A 22,053-nucleotide genomic window follows, 5' to 3' on the forward strand; every position below is an offset into this window, starting at 1 on the left:
TTCCAGCAAAACTCTCCAGCTCAGTGCCTCCGAATATCAGCGCTGGACCCAGTCTGCGTGATTTTACAGGGTCGGAGCCCTCCTCATGCTGAATATCGACCCCTATGTCTTTTGAACTGGCTTTCAGTATATGTTCTGAATATGTTTGGTTTGTGTGTCTAAATCATTTATTTCTTTTCTGTAAGCCACTTGGAAGGTAGACAGGCGGCATATAAATGTTTTTTTAAGTATTTAAATATTAATCCATTAATTGACGCTTTATTTTATCTCTTTATCATCTAGTTACCAATGCACAACCTGTCCATGGAGGGGATAGAGCTGGAGCTACTCAAGGTTCTCTTTCATTCGATCTAGTTGAAGCACTTGTAAGTGAATAGGGGAGCAGAGGAGGAGTTTAATGGTTGGAGCAGTGGTTTGGGAACCAGAAAGTCCAGGTTCAAATCCCATGGCAGCTCCTAGTCCAGACACCTGGGATGTACCCAAGCTGTTCCTAACCTGGGAGGGAGGAAATCAGGGAATACCTGCCCCAAGGACAGAGAAGGTGATTCTAAATCCTTCCTTTGGAAATAAGCTTTGCTGAAGTGCAGAAGCTGTAAAAATAGTTTTGCTCCTCCCGATATTCAGCAGCTGAATTAGACCCAGATCTTCAATGTCGGGCTATGTCCACTCACCAAAGAATGTAAGGGCTTTTTCTCCAGCAATACATTTATAAATCCAATTATTCTAAATTACTTGTGCATCTTTGGACAATGAATTCCAAAGCTTAGTTGGTTATTAAGTAGAAAATATTCTTAATACATTTAACAAGCGAATCAGTGCCAGTAATTGGAGGAGTGGCCTAGTGGTTAGAGTGGTGGACTTTGGTCCTGGGGAACTGGGTTTGATTCCCACTGCAGGCACAGGCAGCTCCTTGTGACTCTGGGCAAGTCACTTAACCCTCCATTACCCCAGGTACAAATAAGTACCTGTATATAATATGTAAGCTGCATTGAGCCTGCTATCAGTGGGAAAGTGTGGGGTACAAATGTAAATAAAATAAAAATTACTGATGCTAATCGACTGTACTTTGTAATTACATTTGCAATTACTGCTCCAGACAAATGGCAGCATCACGCGTTATGCGCCAATGTTGGTGCTGAGTTTGGCGTGGAAACATTCGTGCAGCATATTGCACAGAAATTCTGCACCTATCGATCTGCATATATATTTTTGGGGCGTGGAAATCGACACTAAGTGCTATTCTACATATAGCGCTCAACTGGAGTGCCGTCTATGGAACAGCAGTTAGCGTGCAATCTTTTCAGCAACGGTTCTTGGTACCATATATTGTAGCCAGGCGCCTCTCTTGTGCAGCCAGGGATAGAACAATCTCCTCTAACCACAGGCTCCTGGTACAATGAAGAAACAGATATCCACCAGTAACTTCGAACTCAAGGACTTTATTCCATGCAGGTTTCTAGTACACAGTTCCAACAGCAGCATTCCCCTTCAATCCTAAGCACCTATAAGCAGTGGTGTGCTGGAGCCGGCTCGCACCGGCTCGCAAGAGCCGTTTGTTATATGTATTGGCATCTTGCGAGCCGGTTGTTGGCCCCTGCGAGCCGGCTCGCCTCTGCTCCCCCGGTCGTCCGTCTGCAGCTCTGCGAGTCCCCTATAGCCGTTTCCTTCTTACGCCGCACCCCTACCTTTAAAAATTTTATTTTCCCTCGAGGCGCGCCGGCGTTGAAGGCTTGAAGCGAAGGCAGCAGGCTCAGCTTGGTTCCAGGCCTTCCCTTCGCATCATGGCTCCGCCCTCGCCTGATGTATTTCCTGTTTGCACAAGGGTGGAGCCATGATGCGAAGGGAAGGCCTGGAACCAAGCTGAGCCTGCTGCCTTCACTTCAAGCCTTCAACGCCGGCGCACCTCGAGGGAAAATAACATTTTTAAAGGTAGGGGTGCGGCGTAAGAAGGAAACGGCTATCGGGGAGTCGCAGAGCTGCAGAGGGCATACGGACGACCAGCGGAGCGGGGGGGGGGGGAAAGAAGGCAGATGGAGGGGAGGAGGGCAGGGGGGAGATGAGGGTTGCTGGACATGGGTGGATCATGGAGGGGATGGCAGGGGGAGAGGGAAGAAATGCTGGACATGGATGGAGGGGAGGAAGGAGATGAGAAGAGGGAAAAGGAAGAGAGGAGAAAAACTGCACATGGATGGAGAAAATAGGCAGAAGCTGAGGACCAGAAATGAAGAAGAAAGGAGGAAAGAAATAAATGGAAAGGAAGCCCTGGAAACGGAGTTAAGAGGACAGATAGCAGCAGAATCGGATACTGGGCCAGCATGATCAGAAAAACAAACAGTCACCAGCCAACAAAGGTAGAAAAAAAATAATTTTATTTTCCTTATAGACAGTGCTTGGAATATGTTCACTTTGAGAATCAGGTTCTCATCATTAAAAGTTTATATTTATTTAGTTATTTATGGCATTTTATCCCACATTAAACATGAATTAGATTAGAACCTGGAATCATTTAATAGTTTTTTCCTGGTGAGAGTAATGCATTGCCCCCCCCCCCCCCCCCCCCCCGGCTATAGCCAGCTCTGCAATTTTGGGGGGAGCGCAGAGGTGGACGGGGGGGGGGGGGGGCGCAGAGGTGGACGTGGGGCGCCGTGGTGGACCGGGGAGAGAGCCTGTTAAAAATTTAGCAGCACACCACTGCCTATAAGCCACCTGAAAGTGTGTGGCCAGTAGTCCCCTTTAAGCAGAAGGCTCTTAGCACATGTCAGGATTCCATATAGGCTACAGTCAAGCTTCAGTCTAGGCTCTTTATCCAGTGCACCATAAACATTAGTTCAATTCCAAACAGCAGCAGGCCATTCAATTCTTCATCATAGTTAAATCACAAAGCAGCAGTTATACTTCTATTCTCTTCACCCTCATAATGAGCTCCATATTTTAGGGACTTCTCACACCCAAGGGATTCCCCCTGCAACAGCTTCACTAGTAAAGTCAATACTTTAGGGACTTCTTCTTACCCAAGGATTTTCAGCCTGCAAATACTTCCAAGACTTCAGTACTTTAGGGCAGGGGCGTATCTGGACTCCGGCGGTAGGGGGGGCCAGAGCCAGAGAGAGGGGGCACATTTTAGCCCCCCCCCCCGCCGCCGCCGCCGCCGTCGAGCCCCCACCGCCGAGCCCCCACCGCCACCAATGATTCCACCCCCCTCCCGCCGCCAACCTTCCCCCGCTGCCGTTCTTACTTTTGCTGGCGGGGGACCCCAACCCCCGCCAGCCGAGGTCTGCTTCCACATGCCGCAAAAACTTCTTCTTCAGCCGGCGGGGGACCCCAAACCCCCGCCAGCCGCCCCGCGGTGTTTAAAATTCATCTTCGGCCTCCGTGGCCGTGCTGCTGTGATAGGCGCTGTTGAAATCCACTTCGGAGTCTGACGTCGTTGTACGTTGTACGTGCTGCGACGTCAGACTCCGAAGTGGATTTCAACAGCGCCTATCACAGCAGCACGGCCACGGAGGCCGAAGATGAATTTTAAACACCGCGGGGCGGCTGGCGGGGGTTTGGGGTCCCCCGCCGGCTGAAGAAGAAGTTTTTACGGCAGCGGCAGGTGGAAGCAGACCTCGGCTGGCGGGGGTTGGGGTCCCCCGCCAGCAAAAGTAAGAATGGCAGCGGGGGAGGGTTGATGGCGGTAGGGGGGTCCAGGCTAAAATCTGCGGGGGCCCAGGCCCCTGAGGCCCCACGCAGATACGCCCCTGCTTTAGGGACCTCCCTGCCCAAGGCTTTTCAGCCTGCAACTGCTTCTCGCCTTCCTTGCTGCTTTCCCTGAACTGAACTGCTGAGACTCCTTCCCACCTGCCTAATTAATCCCTGGCTTCTGCCCTCACAACCAATCATTCTCCACTCATTAGCTTCTCTACACACCCATACCAGCTGAGTTGAGCATGAGCCTAATGAGGAGCTCCTGCACACAGGGTTTCCTAGCTCTCTTTCCCCTTAGGGGCAGCCAATCTACACATCCTGTCAGCTTATTCCCTTGCCTTCCCCTATTGCAGCTAGAAGTCCAGTCCGGGTTCCTCATCTCACTCCCTGGCTCCTTGCCTGCAATGCCTTCTGGGACTTGTAGTTCAGACTGAAACTGCCTTAACCCAACTATCCTGGAGGTGACTTTATCACATACCCCCCCACTTAAGAAATTGCGAGTCCCTTTGGGACCTTCCCAGGGATTCGCAATTCTAGACAGAACCCTTCGTCCTTGCTTTTTACGCCTCCCTAGCAGGGGCGTATCTGGAATCCGGCGGTAGGGGGGGCCAGAGCCAGAGAGGGGGGGCACATTTTTGCCTCCCTCCCCCCCCCCGCCGCCGCCGCTGCCGCCGCCGCCTCTGCCTCTCTCCACCCCCTCCCCGCCGTCAACCCTCCCCCGTTGCTTACTTTTGCTGGCGGGGGGCCCAAACCCCCGCCAGCCGAGGTCCGACCCGCAATCTCCATATTTCGTCTTCCTCCGTGGCCATGTGCTTCAAGGAAGTAACGCTGCAGTGCTGATTGGTTGAATCCAGTTCGGCGTCTGTGGCCCCATGCAGATACGCCCCTGCTCCCTAGGCCTCGGCGTCTAATTTCTTCACCTATTTTCCTGACCCATGGGTACACCCCCTTTACCACTATGGGCTTCTGGCGTACTTTCCTCAGGCCTAATCCCCTTATCACCTCAGGGGAACTCCTAGTCCTACCCCTCTCATGGCTACAACCCTGGGCTGTACTTCTTCGCCTACTAGGCCCTGATGGGTATTAGGGGGGTGTGTATAGGGTCCTAAGCCTTCTTTTCCCTGGGACTTTTAAGTATTTCCTATCCCTCCCTTTTGGTATAGGATAACCACTCTTGGTACAAGGCTCCCCCCAGCCTCTGGGTGATCTAGCCTCCCCCTGGCACCCTCCCTGAGCCGGCGTCCCCTGCCTAGGAGCTCTTTCCTCACCTGACTCTAACGTGCGGTATCTGGGCCCTAGGATTAACCTTTTCTTCTGAGGCCTGAGCCTTTCCCTCCATTGGGCAGCCTCTTCCCTTTTCTGCTTGCCCTTCCGGGGTTTCTCAAATTCCTTTACACTACCTCTTTCTGGGATTTTAACAGTGCCCTTCTGACTCACCCTATCCTGATCATTACTCAGGGATAGGAGTTTACTTACTTTAACCCCTCCTGGGTTCTTCTTTCCCTCAAGCTTTTCCTGGAGGTCCACAATGCAGGCCTGGGCTTCCTGAAGCTCTTAGTCTTCTCTGCCCCTCCTGGAAGAGGACATCTACCGCTAGGGTCAACACCCTGCACCTCTCCTCCAGGGACACCCTGCAGCTTTCTGCCCTTTCTGTGGTTTCCTTGGCCTGCAGCCTCTCAACAGCCCACTCCGCTGCCCCCTGAGCTTGAACCTGTTGCAACTCCTTTATCTGAGTTTCCAACTCAAGGTTCCTCTGAGTAAGGTATCCTATCCTTTCCTGGGCTGCCTGCATCTCTACCAATAACCCCTCTATCCTTTGGGTGTATCCCTTGAGCAGGTCTTCTAGCTAGATTACCTTCTCCCTATTAAGCTCACTCAGGCCCCTGGCCTCAGCTTGGGTCTGCTGCAATGCCACGGTTAACTGAGCCACCACTTCAGTATATCCCTGCTGCACTTTCCTCAGCTGGCTTTCCTGTTGGCCCTTTAATTCTCCCAGCCAAGCCTTTACCTGGGTTAAACTCCCCCTCAGCACTCCTATGGCTGTTTGCTGTAGTTTACCCATCTCCTTAACACTTCCCTGCCTTTTGGCCAACTCCATCTCCTTCTGCTTCACCTCCTGCTTGGCTTCTTCTAATTCTGCCCTTACAGAGGTGACAAGCTTCTTCTCCCTTTGCTCCTGGAGTAGAATCAAGGTTTGCTGTTCCCTTATACTTTCCCTTAGGGCCTCTTGCTCTTTATGCCACTCCTAGCGAGCATTCTGGAACTCAGCTTTAACTAGGTTTACCCTCTGCTCCTGGTCTCGTTGCAACTGGTCTGTGAGGTCCCTTATCTCTTGCTCATGTGTGGACTGCAGTTTAGCTAATCGGGTCTCATTTAGGGCTTGGGTCTCTTTCAGGGTAGCTGTAAGATGGACTACCTCTGCTTCTTTTTCTTCCCTAGCCTACCTTCTGTGCGCAGCTCAGCCCTAACCGTGGCTAGCAGTGCCTCACAGCCTTCCTTCTGCTTAAGGGACTCTGCCAGTTTGGCCTCTAAGGCATGCACTGAAGCAGCCATTTCTTTCTTACAAGCTGCCTCAAATAGGACCCATCTTTGCTCATTCTCCCTTAGACTATTCTCCATTACCTTATGGGACTCCTCTTGCTGCTGTATATTGCCCACTAAAGTTACCATCAGTCCCTCATTAAGTTCCAGGACCTCCCTCAGACGTTGCTCAGGGTGCCTATAGGGTTTCCCCGGTTTACCTAGGGCCTGTAACTCCCATTCCACCTGCCAGGTGCTTTCTTTTAGGGATTTCAACAGCGGGTTCTCATTCTCCTTTTGGGCTTCCTCTGGGAGTTTCCTATCCAACTCCAGGCTATCTTTGGTAAATTCCCTTCATCCCAATCCCAGGGTGATAGGTTTACTACCTTCTACTCCCCGGGTTTCCCAGTATTTCTTCCTTGGGGCAACTCTCCCTGGCTCCCCACCACATGGAAATACTGGCAGTTCCTCACTGTAGCATGGGCAGCCTACTTCATCTTCAGCTGTCTCACCCCCCTGCTCATAGTGTACATTGAATTCCCCTACACCATCAGAACTACTTTTTATCCTGTCACCTGGGAAGTCCTCGCCTGGGCCTACCCCCCCTTTCACTTTCCTAGAGGGTTTACCCTTTTTGTCAGGACTACCACTATCCTGCAACTGGGGTTTTCCTTCCTTGTCTAGGCACCCCTCCTCCCTCTTGGCACTTTCCAGGTTTATGGCCTCCCCTCTCCCTGGGACATTGGGTGCTCTCCCTGCAGCAGGTTCCTCCTGACCCTCTTCCCTGCAGACACCTGTTTCCCCTTGGGTTCCCGGCTTAACCCTGATGTCTGCCCCCGAGGAATGGGTCACCTCCTGACTCCCATGGCCTTTGGGCTTCCTCTTGCCTGCCATGTCACTTAACCCCCCCCCCCCCCCCCCCCCAACTGACTGTAGGATTACCTATATCCTCCCAGTCTCCCAGTTCATCCTCTGAACTGAATACTTCCAGACACCACTCTCCAACATGGCCTATTTCCCCACATTGGTAACACACTGGCTCAACCTTTTTTCTCCTCCTTGGGGTCCCGTCTTCCCTAGACACCCCTTCAGGCTTAAGCATAGTCCCACCAGTCTTTAGACAAAGTCCTCCTCCAAGTCCCAGAACCTGGATCATGGTGTCCATCCCTGCCATGTCCATTCCTTCTGCGGGTGACTTGGACTCCGGCCCCTCGGGCCCCTGGACTTTTCTTTCCGGTCTGACCCATCTCGGCCTTCCCATGGCTCCGGCGTCCTCCTCGACCGTCCGATGGGATGCAGCCTGCAACAGAAGAGAAGAATCCAAGTGCGGACTGCCTGTTTCCCCAGTCCTACACTTGCGCTACTTCTTATCCTCGTACCCGAATTCACATCAACCAAGCCTTTCTACAGTTTACTGGAACTGCCCTTCTCAGTTAGGATCCTCCCTCACCTCCCCCTAGGTACCCTTTACCTGGGCAGGCGAGTAATGCATCTTCATCAGCGTTGGCCACCTCGACGGGCTTCAGGAACCTCCTGGACACCACCACCACCTTCACCCTGTAAAGCCAAAAAAAAATGAGAGAGACCCAAGTGCGATATCTTTACACTGGTCCCCCTTTTCAAGCCAGCCCAGTCCACTCCTGGTCTTCCCCACTTCTCTTTATCCAGCCTTGGCCCCCCTAGGTACCTCTTACCTGAGGCATCCAGGATTTAAGCATTCAGGCCACCACGACCAGACTCTCCGGCTTGCATGGATCCATGTTCAGTCCCATCTGGGAAAGTGCCATTTGTAACCAGGCGCCTCTCGTGTGCAGCCAGGGATAGAACAATCTCCTCTAACCACAGACTCCCGGTACAATGAAGAAACAGATATCCACCAGTAACTTCAAACTCAAGGACTTTATTCCATGCAGGTTTCTAGTACACAGTTCCAACAGCAGCATTCCCCTTCAATCCTAAGCAACTATAAGCCACCTGAAAGTGTGTGGCCAGTAGTCCCCTTTAAGCAGAAGGCTCTTAGCACATGTCAGGATTCCATATAGGCTACAGTCAGCTTCAGTCTAGGCTCTTTATCCAGTGCACCATAAACATTAGTTCAATTCCAAACAGCAGCAGTCCATTCAATTCATCATCATAGTTAAATCACAAAGCAGCAGTTATACTTCTATTCTCTTCACCCTCATAATGAGCTCCATATTTTAGGGACTTCTCACACCCAAGGGATTCCCCCTGCAACAGCTTCACTAGTAAGGTCAATACTTTAGGGACTTCTTCTTACCCAAGGATTTCCAGCCTGCAAATACTTCTAAGACTTCAGTACTTTAGGGACCTCCCTGCCCAAGGGTTTTCAGCCTGCAACTGCCTCTCAGACTTCAGTACTTTAGGGACCTCCCTGCCCAAGGGTTTTCAGCCTGTAACTGCTTCTCGCCTTCCTTGCTGCTCTCCCTGAACTGAACTGCTGAGACTCCTTCCCACCTGCCTAATTAATCCCTGGCTTCTGCCTTCACAACCAATCATTCTCCACTCATTAGCTTCTCTACACACCCATACCAGCTGAGTTGAGCATGAACCTAATGAGGAGCTCCTGCACACAAGGTTTCCTAGCTCTCTTTCCCCCTAGGGGCAGCCAATCTACACATCCTGTCAGCTTATTCCCTTGTCTTCCCCTATTGCAGCTAGAAGTCCAGTCCGGGTTCCTTATCTCACCCCCTGGCTCCTTGCCTGCAATGCCTTCTGTGACTTGTAGTTCAGACTGAAACTGCCTTAACCCAACTATCCTGGAGGTGACTTTATCACAATATAGAATTTGGTCCTATGATTTTTCTCCATTTTATTCTCCCTTCTTTCCTAATAATTCTTAGTATTTATTGTAAAATTATCACTAAGACGCAACAAGGAACCGTGTTTCGGTGTTACTGCCTACTTCTGGAGTCTGCAAGGAATACACACTCGTTTACATCACATTTTTACAGTTACATAGAAAAATTCTATACTGTTGAGGCAGCCATGGGCATAATTATATATACATAAGAAATGATATTAAAAGCTTGAAGTTTGAATTCTCTTCAGTCCTGCAGGTAAAGGAATGCAGGCTGGTTCAGATTACTAGAAGTCTAGTTTGCCGGGCTGGGTTAGAAAGGTCAGAGACAGGAATTTCTTTCACCCTGGTGAATGATGAAAGCTAGCTCAACATCTGTATATTATTAGGCATGCTGAGCAGCCTTTGTAAGCTCTGGCATGAGCCAGATATATTGTAGTTTACAAGATAGAAAATACTATTTAGAGAGAGAGGCAATAGATTAGTATTTACAAGTTTTTGATATTTAGAATATGTCTTATAAGGATGCTCATTTTAGAATATGTTTACTCTGTGTAGTTAAATGTAGAATACCTTTTTAAATCTAATGTTACTCTCTGCTGTATTTTCTAAGCAAAGACTGCAGTGAAGAGGCCAACATGTGTTTTGAGTTTTCTGTGGTCCTAGCAAGTTCTGTGTATGGAGCTGATAGGTGAAAAAGGTCAGGAAAAGTCTTGATTAATTATAGGTAACTGTAGGAATAGTCCTGAAAGTATATCTGTATGCTATTAAGTAAGACTGACTTTTGACCTCTTTAATGAATGCCAGAGTCCAGTAAGCAATTTAAGCTATAGCTGAGAAATCAATCATGATGAGAATATAAGAGTTCTAGTGCCATATTGTCTGGCTTGAGGGGCCCCAGGTTAGAGGTCAGTTTGAGGAATACCAAACCTATGTAACTGATATTTCAAAAGTAATGATTGGTTGAGGCAAAGTGACCAATCTATTCCTTAACCAATTGGAGAGTAAGGGGGGGCTAGGCTAGGAGGGGGATAGAAACTGTATTTAAGTAAGAGCAGAAGCAGTTTACGTCAGAAGAAAGGAAGAAAGCTGGAAGACAACAGGAGAGACAGCAGAAGAGAAGCAGCTGAGACAGAAGCCACATGACACAAAAGAGCTGAGAGAAAGAGAAGAGAGCTAGAACTGATGTCCTGCTTTGTTTGCTGGCAAATAAAGAAGATTACTCTCTCATACTGGTGTGTGCTGTCTGACTCCTGAAGTATCACAAATTCCTATCTCAATTCCTGCAACAATTCTTGGTGGCAGCGGTGGGATACTGAATCCTGCATTAATCCCAGCACCCAACTGACTGAAGAACATTCGCCGGGTATGTATTCTGTATTCTGTATTATAATTCTAGCTAGAAAATTGTAAACCAGCCCCTCAAAAACTGGGGGAAGGAGAGCCTGATCAACTCTCAGCGAAGGCCCTAGTACCTTCTAGTCTAGTGGAGATTAGAAGCGAAACCGCTTGAGCTTATCTGTATCTGAGAAATCTGAAATTGTTGGGTGGGATTTTTTGTGCAGAATGTGTGATGCGTGAATGTTAAACGAGTGCGGACTTCTTATAGCTGCGTTTCCAATTAACGCGAGTTCAATTGGCCAGCAACGGAAGGAAGCGATTGTTGTCTGTCTACCATTTTGTTTCTGGATCTGCGGACCCCTTACCGCAAATCCAAAAACTCCCTCCCTTTTGTGTGTTGTAACTGTAAGCATTATGGGTGGGAAATCATCTAGACAAATTGCTACCCCCCTAGATTGTATGCTTAAGAATTTTAAAAAAGGATTTTTAATTAATGACTATGGACAGACTTTAAGCTCAAGTACTCTAAGAACCTTGTGTGAAGTTGAGTGGCCATCTATGGGAGTGGGGTGGCCCCCTAGTGGCAGCTTAGATATTGAAGTAATCCGGAAGGTCTACAGCATAGTTGTAGGAGAACCAGAATATTCTGAACAACTCCCTTATATAGATTCCTGGGACAGCCTTGTGACTGACCCTCCCTCGTGGTTGAAAACTTATATGGGATCCCCAGTAAAATTCATGTTAGGCCAAGTTCAAAGAAAGATTAGAAAATCTAAACTAGAAGAGGGAAAGAGCTCCAGGAAGCCTACCACCCAATCGGTGGCTTCCGCCCCTACCCTGTCCGAGAAACCCATACTCTCTGATGACCCCTCAGACCTTGAGCCACCACCTTATGGCCCATTGTTGGGGTTCCGTGCCACCCCTAGAGATCCACGCCGCCCAGCCCAAGCCTCTCCAGCACAGGCTTCTCCGGATAGTTCTTCCCCTCCTGTGCGAACCCCACCACATCCTAGGTTGGACTTTTCAGCCAGTCTCTACCCTTCTGTGCCACATCCTTCCCTGTTAACCTCCGAAGACCCACTTTGGGCTCCACCCCCTGACTCCTCAACTCCCGACAGCCCAGCCTTTCCCTCTAGTACCCCTACCCACTCATTAGGGGCCCAGCATTCCTTTCAATGGACTGAATCACCTGTGACTACCTCTCAGTCTATGAGTACCCCTCCCCATCCCTCAGGGTTTCAACCTACCTCCCCTGAATGGGTTAGACCTGCTGCAATCACCTTTGAGCATGATAGGAGGGTAGCTCCTAGCTCTACCTCAGATTCCATTCCCACCTCCTCGAGAGTTCTGCCACTTCGTCAGGTAACTACCACTCGACCGGATCCTAATAATCAGGGTCAGGTTATACAGGCACAGGCCTACCAGTATGTACCCTTCACAACCACCGATCTCCTGAATTGGAAGACGCATTACCCCTCTTATACTGAAAAGCCTCAGGCAGTGGTGGACCTAGTGACTAGCATTATGGCCACCCATAACCCAACCTGGACTGATTGTCAACAACTTCTCCTGACCCTCTTCACAACTGAGGAGAGGCGGAAGATTTTGCAAAATGCTGAGGCCATCACGCGAGAGCGTGTCCCCGGGGGGACACAGGACCCAGAGGGGTGGGTTAGAGCTCGGTTTCCTCGCACAGCTCCAGTTTGGGATCCAAATGATGGACAGCACTATGAACTGTTGTCTGGCTATTGCCGGGACTTGCTGGAAGGTATGAGGAAAGGCATAAAGAGGCCCATTAATCTGGCAAAGGTCTCTGAAATTCTCCAAGGGGCAACTGAATCCCCTGGGGCCTTTCTAGAGCGACTAATTGAAGCTTACAGAACATACACCCCATTTGACCCTGAAGCCCAAGAAAACCAGAGAATGGTGAATAGTGCATTGGTGGCCCAGAGTATGCCAGATATCCGGAAGAAGTTGCAGCGTCAGGAGGGATTCGCAGGGATGAATACCACCCAGCTAATTGAGATCGCAACCAAGGTTTTCATTAATAGAGATCAGGAGGTGCGCCGAGAGGCTGACCGGAAGATGCAGAAGAAGGCCGACCTTTTAGCGGCAGCCATTACTAATTCCACCCTTAATCGAGGTCGACCTCTAGCTAATGGGAAGCCAAAGTGGGACCCCGGACCACCAGCCAGGCCCCGAGATTCCTTCAATCAATTCCGGCCAAGGGGGGAGAATCCCAGACCAAGATTGGAGAGGGATCAGTGTGCCTACTGTAAGGAAAGAGGGCACTGGAAAGATGAATGCCCCCAGAGGCGCCAGGGACTGAGAAGGGGACCAGGAGATCGAGGAAGCCGAGGCCGAGTTCGAGAGGGAAGATATGAGCCTCCTGAATCTGACATCATCGGGATAGCCGAGATGGCAGAATGGGACGAATAGGACAGACCGGGTTCCTACAAACTGGGCTCCCAGGAACCTATGGTCAAGTTAACTATAGGGAGCCGCTCAATTCCATTCATGATTGATACAGGAGCTGAACATTCTGTTGTGACGGAGCGATTAGCGCCTGTGTCTGGAAAAACTGTCCGAGTGGTGGGAGCCACGGGGGTGCAGAACCGGAGGCCCTTCCTGACGACCCGTAGATGCCAATTAGGCTCACACACAGTCACTCATGAATTCCTGTATATGCCAGACTGTCCAATCCCTTTGTTAGGTCGAGACCTGCTGTCCAAGCTTAGGGCCCAAATTTCCTTTGACTCTGATGGCCAGACTTCAGTCTCCTTTCGGCCCCCGACATCCAGCCCTAAGGGTATATTGAGTTTTTGCTGCCCCCTTGAAGAAGAATGGCGGCTGCATCAGTCGCAGGGCCAAGTTGACCTACCCCTGGCAGATAGCTTTCAGGTCAGAGGGGTATGGGCAGAAGATAATCCCCCAGGGTTGGCCCGAAATATTCCTCCTGTACATGTAGATTTACTTCCAAGTGCCCGGCCAATCCATCTTCGTCAATACCCAATTCCCAGAAAGGCTCTAGAAGGGATTCAAGCACATCTGAATCGTCTGTTATCCCATGGAATTATTCGACCTTGCCAGTCTCCATGGAATACGCCATTGTTGCCAGTTCAGAAGCCAGGGACTGAGGACTACCGGCCAGTCCAAGACTTACGAGTGGTTAACAAATCCACTATTTCATTACACCCTGTAGTGCCTAATCCATATGTCCTGCTAGGATTGATACCTTCTGGAGCTACCCATTTCACGACACTAGACCTAAAAGATGCCTTCTTTTGTATTCGGGTGGCCCCCGCCAGTCAATTGCTTTTTGCCTTTCAATGGGAAAACCCAGTAACAGGAAGGAAGCTTCAGTATACATGGACTCGCCTGCCACAGGGGTTCAAGAACTCCCCCACCATTTTTGGGACTGCCCTAGGGCAAGACCTTAAGACTTTTAAATCTGAGCCTTCCAGGCGAGTTTTACTCCAGTATGTAGATGACCTCCTGATTGCAGCAGTGACTCAGGAAGAGTGTTTTGAGGCTACCAGAGAATTGCTGGAGCTACTCTTGGATGCAGGCTATAAGGTCTCACGCTCAAAGGCCCAACTTTGTCAGTCAGAAGTGAAGTATCTGGGCTTCTGTATTTCCCAGGGAAGTCGGAGACTGGATGTCAGTAGGAAGCAAGCAGTTGCTGCAATTCCTCAACCCAAGTCCAGAAGAGAAGTTAGGGAATTTCTGGGAGCAGCTGGATTCTGCAGAATTTGGATTCCAAATTTTGCATTGATGGCGAAACCCCTTTACCAAGCCACAAAGGGGGGTGAAAAGGAACCATTTGAATGGGGACCTACAGCTCAACAATCCTTCATTGCCATAAAGAAAGCCCTACTCCAAGCCCCTGCGTTAGGCCTTCCTGATGTGGAGAAACCTTTCTCATTGTATGTCCATGAGCGACAGGGGGTTGCTCTGGGTGTGCTGACCCAGATGATGGGATCCTGGCAGAGGCCTGTTGCATACCTGTCTAAACAGCTGGATGGAGTGGCTAAAGGATGGCCAGCCTGTATGAGGGCCATTGCAGCAACAGCCTTACTGGTCCAGGAAGCTGATAAGTTGACCTTGGGGCAAGAACTGGTTGTTAAAGTCCCCCACGCAGTTCTTACCCTCATGGAATATAAGGGCAACCACTGGTTTACAAATAACCGCATGGTTAAGTACCAAGCTAGCTTGTGTGAGAATCCACGGATACACCTGGAAACAGTGGCTACATTTAATCCTGCCACTCTTTTGCCAGCATCTGAGGGACCACCGGATCATGACTGTATCCAAACTATGGATGAAGTGTACTCCAGTCGACCAGATCTTAAAGATGTTCCGTGGAGGGACCCAGATGTAATTTATTTCACAGATGGAAGCAGTTATGTGGAGAACTCCAAGCGATTGGCAGGCTATGCTGTGGTGACAGAGGACAAGGTGATAGAAGCGAGAGCCCTGCCCCAAGGAACTTCAGCCCAGAAAGCAGAACTTGTGGCCCTCATACGAGCTCTGGAGCTAGCAGCAGGACTGGTAACCAATATTTATACTGATTCTAAGTATGCCTTCACAACCCTACATGCTCATGGAGCTTTGTATAAGGAAAAGGGACTCATAAATGCTGCAGGCCAACCTGTTAAGTATGGACCCGAAATACTTCAGCTGCTAGAGGCTGTGTGGGCCCCTAAGAAGGTAGCTGTCATTCACTGCAGGGGACACCAAAGGATAGATACTCCAGTGGCCCGAGGGAACCGCCATGCTGATCGGGTGGCCAAGGAAGCTGCTCGAGGACCCCCAGCAAGTACTGTGACTCCCCTGTTCCAAATTCGATTGCAAGAATGGACGCCTATGTATACCCAAATGGAAGAGAAATGGGCTCAAGAAGAAGGTGCAGTAAGGAGACCTGATGGCTGGTTACATCTCCCTGATACCAGAGTTCTGGTGCCACGCCACCTAGCTTGGCCTGTAGTGTCTCAAGCTCATGACTTATCACACTTAGGGAAAACAGCACTAGCCCGCCCACTCAGTCGAGTAGTGGTGCTGGAAGGATTGGATAGTCTGGTTGCCACTGCCTCAGCCCGATGTACTCTTTGTGCCCAGAATAATGCCCGTCAGGGACCCCGTATTCCACCAGGAGTTCAGTCTAGAGGACTAACACCCTTTGAGTCCCTAGTTATAGACTTCACAGAAATGCCCAGGAGCGGTAGGCTCCGATACCTCTTGGTCATGGTCTGTACCTTTTCTGGGTGGGTGGAAGCATATCCTACAGTCACTGAGAAAGCCACAGAAGTAGCTCGAGCCCTCCTTAGGGATGTCATCCCCAGGTATGGACTGCCCCTTGCCATAGGTTCAGATAATGGTCCCGCCTTTGTTGAAGCTACACTTCAGGCCCTGTCCCGCGCATTGCGCATTACCTGGAAATTGCATTGTGCCTATCGTCCCCAGAGTTCAGGGCAGGTTGAGCGGGCAAACAGAACCTTGAAAAATAGCCTAGCAAAGATTTGTCAGGAAACCCAATTGAAATGGCCACAGGCATTGCCACTAGCCCTCTTTCGCCTCCGATGCACCCCAACTAGAGGAACAGCCCTCTCTCCCTTTGAAATTGTGTATGGGAAGCCCCCAGCCATTTTACAGGGAATTAAGGGAGACATAGGGACTTTAGGGTCTGCCCAGGTGCAGGAGCAGGTAGCCCTCCTGGGTAAGATAATTTCTGAGCTTCAGTCTTATGTGAGAGAAATAAACCCTGTCCCCTTCCAGGCTCAGGTACATTCCTTCCTGCCAGGGGATAGAGTTTGGGTGAAAGACTGGAGGCTCCAGCCTTTGGGGCCCCGGTGGAAAGGACCTTTTACTGTTTTGCTTTCTACCCCTACAGCTGTGAAGGTCGCAGGGATAACTCCATGGGTCCATTGGTCTCGAATTAAGTCTGCTGACCAGACTGAGCCCAGCACGGATCAGACGGAGCCTAAACAGTGGAGAGCAGAAAGTGATCCAGCGGAGCCATTGAAGTTGCGCTTGACCCGAACCAAAGAATCTACTAGCTGAAAAGAAGGGTCAACTGCATACTGCAGGAGCTGCTGAACTTCGGCTTCACACTGAGACTCTTTCTTGTCCAGATTCTGGCTTTCTTGGAATTTGAAAGCTTGATCCTTGTCAGTTGAGGGTCTATCCCAACTGGTATAAGAACTCAAAGACTGAGAACACTATATGAGAGTAATCTGTGATTAGCACAGACTGTTGAAATATTATTGCTTAATTAGTTTGCTGTATTTGTTTTAGATTAGGAAGAAAGAAAATGTTAGTAGTTTGGATGCTTTTGTTGTTTTCTACTCCTTGCCTCCTTGTTCCTAAAACCCCAACTCGCTCCAACCTTTGGTTACACTCTGTCCAGGAACTAATTAGTCAGGCAAAGATTACTTCCCCTTGTATTGTGTGTTCCCGATTTTCTCCTTATACTACAGATGTCCCAGCTGTACCTGTCCCTGTGCAGCTCCCAGCTCTTATACCTCCCTACTTTTCGAGTTCAGGCCCTTAGAGCCAGGATTATACTTGGTGGTCCTTTTATAATGCTACTTCCCCCTCTGACTCTTCTCTAAGGCCAGTTTTTACGTCTCCCTATCCAGCTTCTGGAGTGTTTTGTTTAACAAGAGACATCTCAACTGTTCTTCCCATTCCCTGTAATTATACTAATGTTCTTCCAGAGAAGGAGGAACCTGTGTGGGTAGTTTCTCCAGGTACTCCTATGTGTCCTACTACCATACCTGCAGATTATGACCAAGGTGATTATCTGGCTCCTAACTATACTACTGAGAAGACTATAGTGTCCCATCCTATTTTCTACTTTCATAAGTCCCCGGGGTATGAAGGGGTTGCATCATATGAGCGGTCTGTTACAATTGGGGATTGGCACCTATGGTGTACAAAGTCTCCATTTCTTCTTCGTTCCCCCTGGGATAGGGGCTCGCATTATGGGCACCCTAAGTACCTTGTCCAGCCTGAGCCAACATTTATTGGGAACTTTCCTCACCCTCTCCTTGGTCATTACTGGCTTTGTGATAATGTCCTCCACATGATTCTTCCCCCCACATATGATTTTTGTGTATTGGTAACCTTGAATTATTTTCCTAAAGTTATTCCTCTTAAGCCACTATCCCCACACCGCTCTAAGCGAGAGGCTTTGTCCTTACCCTCCTCCGTTGCCACAGAGGATGAGGCGATTGAATTAGCCCTCCAGTATATTAATTCTACTTATCCTCTGACTAAAAAGAGACTTGTAGCCCTTTCTGCCACGGCCTGGATTCCAATTGGGGGCCCGGTAGCGGGTATTACTGAACTAGGTATGGCTACCCGGAGACTTCAGTCCCTACTTCATGTTTTAGTTCATGAGCTGAACGTGGTAGTCAATGCATTGCAGGATCAAATTAATGAATTAAGTATAGTTTCTCGGTATAACCGTATGGGTCTCGACTATCTCTTTGCAGCCCAGGGTGGTCTCTGCACAGTGCTAAATTCTTCAGAGTGCTGTACTATTGTCTTAAATAGGACGCATGTAGTTAGGCATGCCATGGATAAAGTCCTACAGTTGGCTAGCCTTAATGTGGAGGATTACCGAGGAGGATTAGACCTTACCTCCTGGTGGTGGTCATTGACCTCCTGGATACGTCCCTTGTTCATTTCCCTAATAGTCTTAGTTTTAGCAGGGTTGTTGTTTTGTTTCTTGGCCTCATGTGCTTCGGCAGTATGCCGTCGGACCTTAACAAGTAAGGTAATGGTGATTCACAAGTCTATTCCCAGTTAGGATCACTATAATCTCCAGAGTTTGAGATGTGAGACTTATCTCTGCATAAGCTGATTTTAGTCTCAAAGGGGGGAATGAGGCAGCCATGGGCATAATTATATATACATAAGAAATGATATTAAAAGCTTGAATTCTCTTCAGTCCTGCAGGTAAAGGAATGCAGGCTGGTTCAGATTACTAGAAGTCTAGTTTGCCGGGCTGGGTTAGAAAGGTCAGAGACAGGAATTTCTTTCACCCTGGTGAATGATGAAAGCTAGCTCAACATCTGTATATTATTAGGCATGCTGAGCAGCCTTTGTAAGCTCTGGCATGAGCCAGATATATTGTAGTTTACAAGATAGAAAATACTATTTAGAGAGAGAGGCAATAGATTAGTATTTACAAGTTTTTGATATTTAGAATATGTCTTATAAGGATGCTCATTTTAGAATATGTTTACTCTGTGTAGTTAAATGTAGAATACCTTTTTAAATCTAATGTTACTCTCTGCTGTATTTTCTAAGCAAAGACTGCAGTGAAGAGGCCAACATGTGTTTTGAGTTTTCTGTGGTCCTAGCAAGTTCTGTGTATGGAGCTGATAGGTGAAAAAGGTCAGGAAAAGTCTTGATTAATTATAGGTAACTGTAGGAATAGTCCTGAAAGTATATCTGTATGCTATTAAGTAAGACTGACTTTTGACCTCTTTAATGAATGCCAGAGTCCAGTAAGCAATTTAAGCTATAGCTGAGAAATCAATCATGATGAGAATATAAGAGTTCTAGTGCCATATTGTCTGGCTTGAGGGGCCCCAGGTTAGAGGTCAGTTTGAGGAATACCAAACCTATGTAACTGATATTTCAAAAGTAATGATTGGTTGAGGCAAAGTGACCAATCTATTCCTTAACCAATTGGAGAGTAAGGGGGGGCTAGGCTAGGAGGGGGATAGAAACTGTATTTAAGTAAGAGCAGAAGCAGTTTACGTCAGAAGAAAGGAAGAAAGCTGGAAGACAACAGGAGAGACAGCAGAAGAGAAGCAGCTGAGACAGAAGCCACATGACACAAAAGAGCTGAGAGAAAGAGAAGAGAGCTAGAACTGATGTCCTGCTTTGTTTGCTGGCAAATAAAGAAGATTACTCTCTCATACTGGTGTGTGCTGTCTGACTCCTGAAGTATCACAAATTCCTATCTCAATTCCTGCAACAATTCAACTGTAAAAATATATTCATGTAAACGTGTGTGTATTTGTTTGCAGACTCCTGAGGTAGGCGATAATGCCAAATCAAGGTTCCTGTCATGTTCCCAGGCTTTGAATAACCAGGTGTGAGCTCTGGAACAATGTGAGCCCTTGGCCTACTGTTGTCGAGTGATAGCAGGAGGCAAAACCCCCCAAGCAAGACTGGGCAGGATTCAGGATGCACTTGGCTTGGCTAGAGTCAGATACTGGAACAAACTTGGCTTGACTGGACTGGACCCAGATACTGGAACAAGCGTAGCTTCACTGGACTGGAACAAGCGTAGCTTCACTGGACTGGAACCGGATACTGGAACAAGCTTAGCTTGACTGGAACAGGATTCAGGATTCTCAAGCAGGATTCAGGATTGCCAAACAAGCTTGGCAGAAACAGAATTTAGGATACTCAGGCAGGATGGGAACTGAAGCTAGAGACAGACAGGGCAGATACAAACAGGAGGGGAGTGGTGCTAAAGACTACCATAGTAACATAGTAACACAGTAGATGACGGCAGAAAAAGACCTGCACAGTCCATCCAGTCTGCCCAACAAGATAAACTCACATGTGCTACTTTTTGTGTATACTTTACCTTGATTTGTACCTGTCCTTTTCCGGGCACAGACCGTATAAGTCTGCCCAGCACTATCCCCGCCTCCCAACCACCAGCCCCGCCTCCCACCACCAGTTCTGCCACAGACCGTATAAGTCTGCCCAGCACTATCTCCGCCTCCAAACCACCAGTCCCGCCGCCCACCACCGGAGCCCTTGGCCTGTCTGTCTTTACCAGGGTAAAGACAGACAAGCAGGGACAGAACCAAAGCTGAAGGCTTGCAAGGCAGAGCCAAGCAGGAAGAGGACTGGAGGTAAAGACTACTAGGGTAAAGACAGACAAGCAACAGGACTATGTAGGGTTACCATACGTCCGGATTTACCCGGACATGTCCTCTTTTTGAGGGCATGTCTGGGCAACCGGGCGAGTTCTGCCAATCTTCCCGTTTGTCTGGATTTCTGGACAAACAGGCAGGCTGGTGGGCGGGCCATCCTATAGGACAGCCCGCCCGCCAGCCTGCCCGTTTGTCCAGAAATCCGGACAAACGGGCAGATTGCTAGCCTCCCCTCCCCTTACTTACTAGTGCCATGGTGGTCTAGTGACCTCTTCCTCCATCAGGGCAGGGAAAGAGCCCCTCTTTACTGCCCGGAGCACTGCCCTGCATGCATCCTTCCTGTTGGTGATCCTCGACACTGATTCAAAATGGCTGCTGAGAGTTGAAGTGACCTCGTGAGACTTCAACTCTCGGCAGCCATTTTGAATCGGCGCCGAGGATCACCAACAGGAAGGATGCATGTAGGGCAGCACTCCGGGCAGGAAAAAGGGGGCTCTTTCCTGCCCCGAAGAGGTCATTAGACCACCAGGGCAGTAGTAAGGTAAGGGGAGAGGGGCGAAGGGGTATGTGACTTAGGTGAGGGGAAAATGTGAAGGGGGCGGAGCGAGGGTGTGACAAGGGGCGGAGCGGGGTGTGAAAGGGGCGGGGCATGTGTCCTCCTTTTGGGGGGACAAAAAATGGTAACCCTAGGTCTATGGCAGAAGCTAAAGTAGAGGGGACTAGAACAAGCAAGGCAGACTAGGCCGGATACCAAGCTGACAAACACAGACAATCAGAACAATGGCTGAAGCTCAGGTAGAAGGGACTAGAACTAACAAGGCAGACTAAGCAGGGTACAAAGCTGACAAACAACAGAACAGAAACAGAAGTGCCCAAAGGCAATGAACAAAGCAACAAGGATCTAGGCAGAAGTGCTCACAAGCACACAGACTAACCTGGGGAGCTCTGGCATTGCAAAGGCCCTAAATGAAAGTGCACCACTTCCTTATAACAGGATAGAGACAGGAAATACACAGAACCCAAAGTGAGGCTTGAAACACAGAGGAAGTGGAAACCCCACAGGACAGAAACAGGAAATACACACTGAACACCGAAGTGAGGCTTGGAACACACAGGAAGTAGAAGCCTACACTCTGAACACCAAAGTGAGGCTTGGAACACACAGGACAAACACAATAATGCAGACAGTAGCCAGCACATGAGCTGACCAGCAGAAACAAGGTGAGTCAAAAGAGGGGTCACAGCCACAACCGTGACAGTTCCGTGTCAAATCTTAGGGATAATTTTACAATAAATACTTCTAGTGAGCCTCTTTGCATGAGTTTGGAAGGTTTATCGACAACGCCACTTATCCTTACTACCGCTAGGAGTGCCATTTTGAAGGCGGTGCTGGCCGGGTTGCAGCGAATGAGGACCACTCCTGCCCATGAACCACTAGACCACCAAGTAAAGGCCCTTAGGCCCTGACTAATGGATGGAGGAGGGCCTTGGGAGGTTGGAGAGGTCTTCATCGGTGGTGGAGTTGCTGGGGGAGGGTCAGAGGGTAATGATGAGGGGGTTATCAGCTTGATAACTCCCCTCCCCCTTTAGTTTGTACTTCAGCTAATGGAGGGTTAAGTGACTTGCCCAAGATCATAAGAAGCATCACTGGGATTTAGATCCTGGATTCCTTGGTTCTCAGTCAACTAATCTGAGCTACTTAATCAAATACAAGTGACTGACACTGATGAAGAAATAGAAGAGAATTAGGATCAAATAATACACTGGATTTGCCATGAA

At 49.0% G+C, this 22,053-nt stretch overlaps 1 long non-coding RNA gene across 1 annotated transcript; it reads left to right on the plus strand.

Annotated features, from left to right (window-relative positions):
- Positions 1-282: 282 nt before the first annotated feature.
- LOC115459352 lies at positions 283-20,380 on the plus strand. Its single transcript, XR_003940255.1, has 3 exons — positions 283-369; positions 13,020-13,030; positions 20,369-20,380. It is a non-coding gene; the product is annotated as an uncharacterized LOC115459352 (long non-coding RNA).
- Positions 20,381-22,053: the final 1,673 nt, after the last annotated feature.

The sequence above is a fragment of the Microcaecilia unicolor genome, unplaced genomic scaffold (assembly GCF_901765095.1).
Source record: "Microcaecilia unicolor unplaced genomic scaffold, aMicUni1.1, whole genome shotgun sequence".
In the NCBI taxonomy this organism is placed as follows: Eukaryota; Metazoa; Chordata; class Amphibia; order Gymnophiona; family Siphonopidae; genus Microcaecilia; species Microcaecilia unicolor.